We start from the raw sequence: 9,318 nt of genomic DNA, 5'->3' as shown, positions 1-9,318 counted from the left end.
CTTTGCTATTCATCCAGCCACCTGTGACTCCATCTGTCATCCCTCCATCCCTCTACGCATCAACCTTTGCATCTCTCTGTTCATTTCTTGTCTATCCATTTGTCCATTTTCTTCTTTTCTCACTTTTCAGGAATTCTATCCTAGAGTCTGAAAAACTTGTGTATATTTTGTCCACAAGAGGGCGCTGACTCTGCATGTTACACTACAGTAGGTCAACAGTAAATGATGAGCCTGTTCGCCTAAAGAGCTGTGTGTTATATTAACTCAGATTAATCCATACAAAATTCTTCCTTTTCACACATTTTGCTAAAACTCTGATTTAAGAGCCGTGTTAACACCAGGCTTACTGAGGTCAACCTTTGCACACAGCCAACAGGAAAACAACTGGCTCCCCTTTGAGTGCAGGGAGAAGTGGCATAACTGACTGCCATAACAGCACAGGATGTGATGGCATCCCAATGTTGCTTAACTAAATGTTTTCTTCCTGAAATCATTCTGAGGGGGAAAAAAAAATAGCACTTTGCTGTGAACATTCATCTCTCATGGCCCTCCTGCTTGCAGCACACCCACATGCACAGGGGAGGTTTCCATACGGTGTGGTCTGAACAGTAACAGCAGCAACCAGAAAGGCATCTTGAAGCACTTGGGGGCAGGGCTATACTTATTCAGCTTTGGCATGCACCTGTTGATTTACATAATGGTATTTCTCAAATTACCCCTCAGAAAGTCATTATCCTGAACTACAGTACCCTGCATGCTGGAGCTTTAAATTAACATATATGGATGCATGGTACAGCTGCAGGGAAAGAACTGGCAACAATGAATGAATCCATGTTTTATTACCAACACCATAATCTCACATTTGCCAACAGAACTTCATGTGGTCTTTTCTTTTTCTCAAACAGAGTCCAGGTCCAGGCCTTAAAATGTCCTCTCCTGCAACATTTAGATGTCTCTCGTCTCCAATACACCTGAGTCGAATGGCTCATCAGCCTCTGCAGAGGCCTGGTAATGAGCCATTTGTTTGATTCAGGTGTGTAGAAATAGATGTACATCTAAAGGTTGCTGGACAGTAGATCTTCAGGACTGAACTTTGGGTTTTCTACAGGATCTGAGGACAAGGAGAATGATCAGTGACCAGTCATGTTTGTGCAAAGTTTCTATATGGTCCAAATTCCTGGGTCCTCTGCCATGCTTTTTTCAGGTCCTTACATCATACTGTAGGTTTTCTGAAAGATTTAGGTCAGAAGGCTTGAATGGCCTTGAACAAGGCTCCTTTATGTTGAGTGAACCAATTCTAGCTTGATTTAGGCTACATATTTGTGTGTCATCAAGATGTAAATTATTTTATTTAATATAGTCAAATTAAAGGATGGATTTTTCAAACATTTTCAGTAAGACATTACATTGCTGAAATAAACTGATTTATTTTAAGGCACATTTCTGGGGATTTCCTGAGAGCAGATCACTGCACTTGTTTACTATTCTGTAAACAACTTCAACACTGGCTGAGGTTTGTGTTTGTAAAAAAAAAATCTTGGGTTGTACCTAATTTTCTTTTTCTGAATCAGGCACACAACTTTTTGTTGGATGTCCATCAGCTCCTCTGATTAAATGTAATTGCCTGCAGACAGTGGGGTTTCCCTGTGCCGCTAACAGGACCGCTGTCTGCTTTCCATTTCAAAACTCAGTTTCTTATTACCTGATTGGACGCCGCTGATTAACTGCCAACTTGATTGGCTGAAGTTATTTATCATCTGCAGTGACTGGGCCGGTCCAAAGCCTGGTCCTAATCAGGGCCAGTCAGACACAGGGGAGTCTCATCCAGCAGGGGTTCTGGATGTAAATGTACTTTTTTTTTGTAGTTCCCGGTTTAGTTGTTGATAACTTGAAAGGAAAACAGCTGGAACTTGGAATAAGTGCATTTTATAGTGATGACAATAGTCTGGCAATGAAGCACAGCAAACATCTTTATCAGTGGGATACCGTTATATATTTTTATATATTATTTGTCGTTCGATCTCCTGATGTTTCACAGATTTCCTGCTGCTGTTATTGATTTCATTTTATTTTTTTTAAATATAATCTAAGGCTCCAAAACCAGGCACGTGACATCCAAAGACATAGATGGCACACATTCAACAAAGACAGCATGCTTAAGGTATTGAAAACAACTTTGTGGATATTATTAATTGTCCTTCAGCTGATGACTGTCTGGGTTATATATAAGTTGCTGTAGAGAAGAATCATTGGGGCAGTCTTCCTGCAGGGATTCACAGTGGTGTTGTTTTCATAGACTTTGGAAACATTTCAATTCTTATAGTCTCTCTTTAAGGACAGAGCCTCTACTGTGGATTGTCCAAATGTTTGACAAATATCCACTCCGCCCTTGCTGTCAGCGGAGCGTCACTAAAGAATATATAAACATGCTTTGTAGTGGGAATCACCCACATGCCTTAAGTGCGGCAACAGATGCCAAAAGGCTACGTTTTATCTTTGTTTGCTGTTTAAATGTGTGCATTTTAATCTAAACCAAACTATCTAGGATAAGAATTTTTGTATCTATGATTATTTTTGCTATAATTTACCGTTATTACTTTTATTTTTTTCCATAAAAAAATATGACATTATTTATTCACATTACGTAAAGAACAGATGTTTATGTTGTTGAATTTGATGTACTTTATATGTCTTCCTGCAAATCTAGAATATTTGCTTTTTCTAGGAAGCAAAACTAGCTCTTTTCAATAACATTTACAGTGAAACATATTGTAAGTCATGACTGGTGCTTCTTACAGCATAAAAATGACTGACTTCTTCTCCCTGTGTTTAGGATATCTTTTAGACCAGCTTCATTTATTGTGGATTTTCTCTAACTCACACAAGGTTACAGAGTCCACTGAACATTGGTGAACATTCCCAGGGTTCGCCTGCCGAACAGAATTACTCTAAGATTGCACTGACAGCTCATCCAGGAAGTCTCAGAAGAGCCACAGACATCTAAGGAACTTAAAAGCTTAATCATTTCAGTTAAGGTAAGGTTTATGATTCAATAACAAGAATTGAATGGAGCTTAAATAGCATCCATAAGGGAATCCAAACGGTGAAAACCACTGCTATCCAAAACACAGACATATGGAATATGTCTGTGTTGTTTTTGGAACATTTGCCAAAAATATTCCAAAACCTTTTTTCGAGACATTTCTTTAAACTGATGAAACAAAAGTGTAACTTTTGCAAGGTGTACACCTAGTTACAGCTGGTGTGAAATAAACAAAATACCAACAGGGGATGATCTGGAACTGCTTTGCTTTTTCAGGAAATGGACAAATTGCTATAATTGATGGAATTGTGAATTCTTATCTCTTGTAAAAGATCCTGAACATTATCAGTTCATGGCTTTTAACTGAAGCAGGGCAGTGATGCAAAGCACAGCAGTAAAAGATTTTGGAGCAGCCTTGTAAAACTCAAATAGAAAATTTCCATTGAGAGTCTATGAGATAGTTTTAAATGTGCTTTGAATGCTCAAAAACCTCATAAACTGTGATAAATTCAAAGTGATTCATTGCCAGTTATTCCTACCAAAAGGGTGCAAAAACTAGGTATTATGTCAAGGAACTAAATATTTGTAAAAAAATAAAATAAAATAAGACCAGCTTGATGTAAAACAGTTTTTTCCCCATTAATAAAACCACAATTTATATTTACTCAGATCATCTTTGTGTGATATTGACATTTCTTTGAATATCTGAACATTTAGGAACAGCAAAACGGCTAAAAACAAATATATTTGTCAGGAGACCTGTGTCTTTATCTCAGTACTGCATTATTCTGTAAAGTTTGCTAAATGTTGCTAACCAACCAAATGTATAACAAATACATTTTAAATTCAGAATTAAGAGCAAAAATACATATTTGAATTCTAACTTAATGTATTTTCAGGCTTGCAATACAAACTGGAAGCTAAACCAATAATGTTGCACCCATAAAGTAACATCAATCATAGCTTATGCAAAAAGATGAAATTTTCACTATTTTTAGTTCACTATTAAAATATTGGACCCAGAGTATTTCAGAGAATGCATCTCCCACCCAGTGTCTTGGTTTTGTGGTTGAGCACAATTACATTTTTGGCTGGAAAGTGATTTTAAGTTTGTTTTCCCTAAGTCAAATGAGGATTCGTTCATTCATACTTTCATCACATTGAGGATGAGGTTGGAAGAGAGATTTCACAGACCACAAAGTTGCAAAATACAACAATAGTAGCCACATCTGGTCAGCACATGTGCAACCTTTCAGTGTCTACATCACCAGAAAAAAAAAAAAAAACAGTAATGTGTGTTTACAGTCCACAGATGCATACTGGCTTCACCTCTCCACCATCAGATAAAAATGATTTGATGAAAGCTACAAATATTGGACAAATCACTGTGTGTGTTTTTTTTTTTTTCATTTACACACAGTGCTGTATCGGCACACGACAAATTTCTCTTGTTTTTGCAATTGTCATATTTAAATATTTCTTGTCAATAAACTAAATTAACCAGAGTAAATACAAAATAAACTTTTAAAATGCTGATTATGCTTATTAAAGAAAGAATACTAATCAACCAAACTATGTATTATGTGGAAAAGTAATTAAATTCTAAATTAATAACTCTGGCACCTTTGGCGAATAACAACTGTTGTGAAACAATCACAACTGATGACCTGCATGACAGAATGCAGAGGAATTTTGACCCACTCCTCTTTTCAGATTTGCTCAACGCTCTATTCTTGCACAAATAGGACCATTATCATGTTTGTAGCTCAACATGACCTTGATTCTCTGATGTACAGATTCTCAGCATGTCTTTCAACCAATTTTTGTTCCTTTTTTCTTACTCCTGAAACTAAAAACTGGTTTCAACTGGAGCAAATAAGGCTTCAGTTCTTTAAATGTTATTCTGGGTTCTTTTGTGACCTCCTGAATGAATTGTTGATGCACTCTTGGAGTAATTTTGGTAGGAAAGCCAGTTTTGTTCCATGTATTCCTCCAGCTCACACTGTGGTTCATTTAGTCCAAAACTTTTTAGCCCTTTCCAGCTGATTAGATTTCAGTGTCTTTCTTATCTGTTCTTGTATTTCTTCAAATGCAGGCATGATGTTTTCTTTTTGAGAACTTTTAACCTATTTCCTGCTGTCTAAAGGATCTGTTTAAGCCATTTCTTGATTTTACAGGACTGTGATAATCATGCCTATGACATTGAAGATGGCTTTCTAAAAATTTGGTCAGTCACAGTTCAATCAGGAAATATTAGAGTGGTAAATATTTTTGGCATTAGGGTAGGTTGGTGTGGAGAATTTTTTTTTTCTTAATGGCTGAAAGGAAAATAGGAAAACTAGTCTTTGTCTCAGCTTATATTTTTATATATATTTATATATTGACACATATTTGATTAATTAAAAAAAAATAAATGTCAAAGAAAAAAAAATAACAGCAGAAGAAATCCATAAAAACATTTTCTGTATATGCAGTGGCATGGAAACAAACCCAAAAGTGTTGGAGATGTTAAAGATGTAAAGATTTTAATATCAAAGAACAGAGAGGTACAGCACACCTGCTGAAAACTGCTGATAGAAGGGAAGCGTGTTCCTGTCTGCCACGGTGAACTCTGCCAAGTCGGTCCGAACAGAGCGGCTCCGCTCAACAGGGACCACCCTGTTCAGAGAGGGGAACAGGGTGAGGCTCTGTTTAGACTGACAGGAAGATCGACTGATTCCTATTAGCTGTTGCTTCCCAAACATGACCAGCTCTCACTTCAGATAATGGCTGGCTGCCGGATGAACTCTTTGAGGAAGAGAATGCATGTTTTCATGCTCATTTAATCTCAGCTATGTTTTTTGGAAACCCCAGAATGATGTGGTTCTTCTTCAATTTATTTAATATAATTTGTCTCCAAAATAAATCCTCTATGGACATCATGTGTGACGCTGTGATAATGTAGGTCAGGCAGAGGGCCTGTTCCTGTTTGAAAGGACCGAGTGGAAGGATGACGGGGACAGACACAGAAACATATAAGGACATGAGGGAGGCCAGGACTTCAAGAGGAAACCCACTGGAATATACTTCTGTTTCCAAAGAGAAGCATTGAAATAAATGTATATTTTCAACTGCAGGTCACCTCTAAAAATCCCTAAATTTAATTAGTTTTTGTGAGAATAATTAGTCCCTTAAAGTAAGACGTAGTGAGTCATGTGATACTGAAACAAAGAATGCATTCATGTTGTACATGAACAGAAAAAAGTGCAGCTGATTCTTTAAAAGAGGGGAAATTCTTTCAGGAAAGATCAAGCTTGTTGCTGTAAAACGTTTGCATGAGGTCAGTCAACGAACGATTCCCTGCTCCGGTCTGACTGACAGAGCTGAGAAATGCTGACATGCTTGTGATTTAGATGTTTCATTTGGACCAAGCTGAAGACGAAGGGGAGAAACGAGAAATTCACTGAAGGCAAAGAAAAAATTTTACATTTATCACATCCTTTGCCACTGAGCTGTCGTCACAGTGATATAGATTGACTGTGAGTGTGAGCTTTGCTTCATTCCTTGTTTCTTTTCCTGCATTACCATGGCCAGTTAGTCAACATTTTTCTAAGCGCAGATACAATCCTCCAACTTTTTAAGGTTATCCGGTTCAGAATACTGTTATTGTTTGAAAAATGTACATTATGGCCCAGCTACTTATCGTGAATCAATTCAGAGAAAAGTATTCATATCCTGTGAACATTTTCTCATTTAGTCATATTAAAAATGTAAAAACAGGACTTTCCTGTTTTTATTTCTGGGATTTTATGTGACAGACCCACACAAAGTACAACATAATTATGAAGTGGAAGGAAATGGACACTTTTAAAGTGGTTTTACAAATACAAATGTGAAAAGTGTAGCATGTGAATGTTTTCAACATTTTAAATCTGATCCTGCTAAATAAAAAGAATCTAGAACTCACCTTCATACTTAACAGAGTCAGTCTGCATGAAATGTATTCTCAGTGTAAATCCAGCTGCCTTGTGAAGGCCTCAGAGGTTTGGTTAAAAAAAAAAAAAACATCAGTAAACAAACGGCATCATGAAGACCAAGGAACAAAGGAGACATCAGGGAGAAAGTTGTGGAGACATTTACAGCAAAGTTGGATTATAAAACAATATCTCAAGTGTTTTACTTCTCAAGTAACTCATGCATAGCTATGTTTGGCACATTTGTAAATGTCCATATAAACCAAAAGGTCAGGTAGGGAGAACAAAAATTAGAGAAGCAGAGAACAGTCCTCGGTTCTCTGCCTTTGTGGACTGGAGAGCTCCACAATTAGATACAGAATTTTCTGGCAATTTATCAATTATGCACTGTGGGAAGATGCTTTTCTTCCACAGAGACAGTGGAGATTGTTGGAGCTGATGAGAAGATGTGCAAAGAAAAACGTAATCCCGGATTATTGTCGAGGATGACAATAACCCCAAACATACAACCAGTGGAATGCATTGGTTCATGTTTTATAATGGCCCAGTCAAAGTTCACACCAAAAAGAGTCTTAGAATTTGTTGCAAAACTTGAAAGAACCAGTTTGAGCTATTTTCTGAAGAGGAAATGACAAATTTAGTTTTTACACGTGCCCAGACTTGTAGCTAAACCAGGCACTGGCCCCAACTCTGTGAGAAGACATCATTTGTGATGTTTTCCATCTGTGATCCTGTTACAGTCATTAGAAAGTTTAGCAGCAACATTTTTGGGGGCAGAATAAACACTGCATTATCCAGGAAGCATTTGTGTGGAACATAAATATGAGGCACAGCACTTTTTACTTACAACTCAACCACGCCCTTTATTCATTAACTTTCCATCTTCTACCTTTGTGCACAAATTGAACATGAAATATCGCATCAGGCTGTTATGCAACTAAAATGTTTCTAGTTGTTTGCAGCAATGAGACTGAGCTATTTTATGTTTAGGTTTGTGATTAGCAGTACCCAGGTTGCTTCCAGATGTGTCCTAGCCTTACGCACACATGCACACACACACGCACACATGCACGCACGCTTATGCATAGCTGGATTTTTGATCAACTGTCCAAAAAATAAGTGAACCTACACAACATTCCTTGCTGGAAACATGGATCGCTTTATGTGCTGAATATTGAACAGATGGTTATGTCTCTGCAAGTAATCACAGGGGGTGTTTACCCTACTAGTATAATGGTGAGGTAAAAACACTGAGGTAGATAAAAGTAGCTGAATAAGTAGAAATGTCACCATTGCAACCCTTGATAGAAGAAGTTTTTGTGCAAAATATCATCAGCTTTCTGTGTTTGTTACCTAAATCCCAAAGAATGTGTTTATTTTCAGTGGGAGCCTTAACATTTTCTAGATCAATCTACATAACAACAAACAGACTCTCAGGCTTGTTTATGAGCATCAGTTCTATTTCATGCTGCATTTGCCACAAATAAAACCCCTGCAGAGGTAGATAAGTTTTAAACACAAAGCGTGTCACAAAATGAAATGTTCGAGGCCAATTTAACAGTAGGTAAATGAAAACATCTCACATGTCAATTATGCAATACATGCAGCTTACGAGTGTTTCCTAATCATATCTGTAGTTAGGTCAGAAATCGTTGAAGTCAAGTTTATGAGTTTATTGTTTTGTTAACCCCTCTTGATGATTGTTTCTGCTGTCATCTTGTATTTTTTTTTTCTGTTCAGCTGTCATCTTGTTTTTATTCATTCATTAATTTACTGATTCTTCAGATAAACATTATTCTTAACTGTGCCAAGAGAGTCCACAGAGAAAATAAGAAGCTGGGGCTGATTCTGCAGAATTTTGCAAAAACAATTTTGGGTCAGTTGTATTGCAATCTGATGACAAAGTGATAAAGAATAAGCTTGATAATGTGTCTGTGTATTGATTTACATCATATATTACAGTGCATTTGTTAGGACAACCAAGCATCCGATAGTCCCAAGACAGAAATAACTAGCTGGAGGGTGCAATTTGAAACAAGTACAATGTTGAAGGTTAATAAACATTACAGTGTGAACTCATATGTCAACGTCGATTTATTGATAAGGCATGTTTAAAACCACACAAAGTGCACAACAAAGTCAAACATGTATATCAAAAAGAAAAACAATACAACATAAACAGCTAAACTGAGGTGCAGATTAAAATAAAAATAAAAACAAAGTTTGAACAATAATTCAATTTGTTGGAAGGAAATAAACCACAGGAAGACTCTAACTAAAAACCAAAAATTTTGACACAAAAGGATCTGAATAGTGCCTTTA

The sequence above is a fragment of the Poeciliopsis prolifica genome, unplaced genomic scaffold (genome assembly GCF_027474105.1).
Source record: "Poeciliopsis prolifica strain line A6 unplaced genomic scaffold, Auburn_PproV2 SCAFFOLD013, whole genome shotgun sequence".
NCBI lineage: Eukaryota > Metazoa > Chordata > Actinopteri > Cyprinodontiformes > Poeciliidae > Poeciliopsis > Poeciliopsis prolifica.
Note: the sequence above shows the minus strand (reverse complement) of the source record.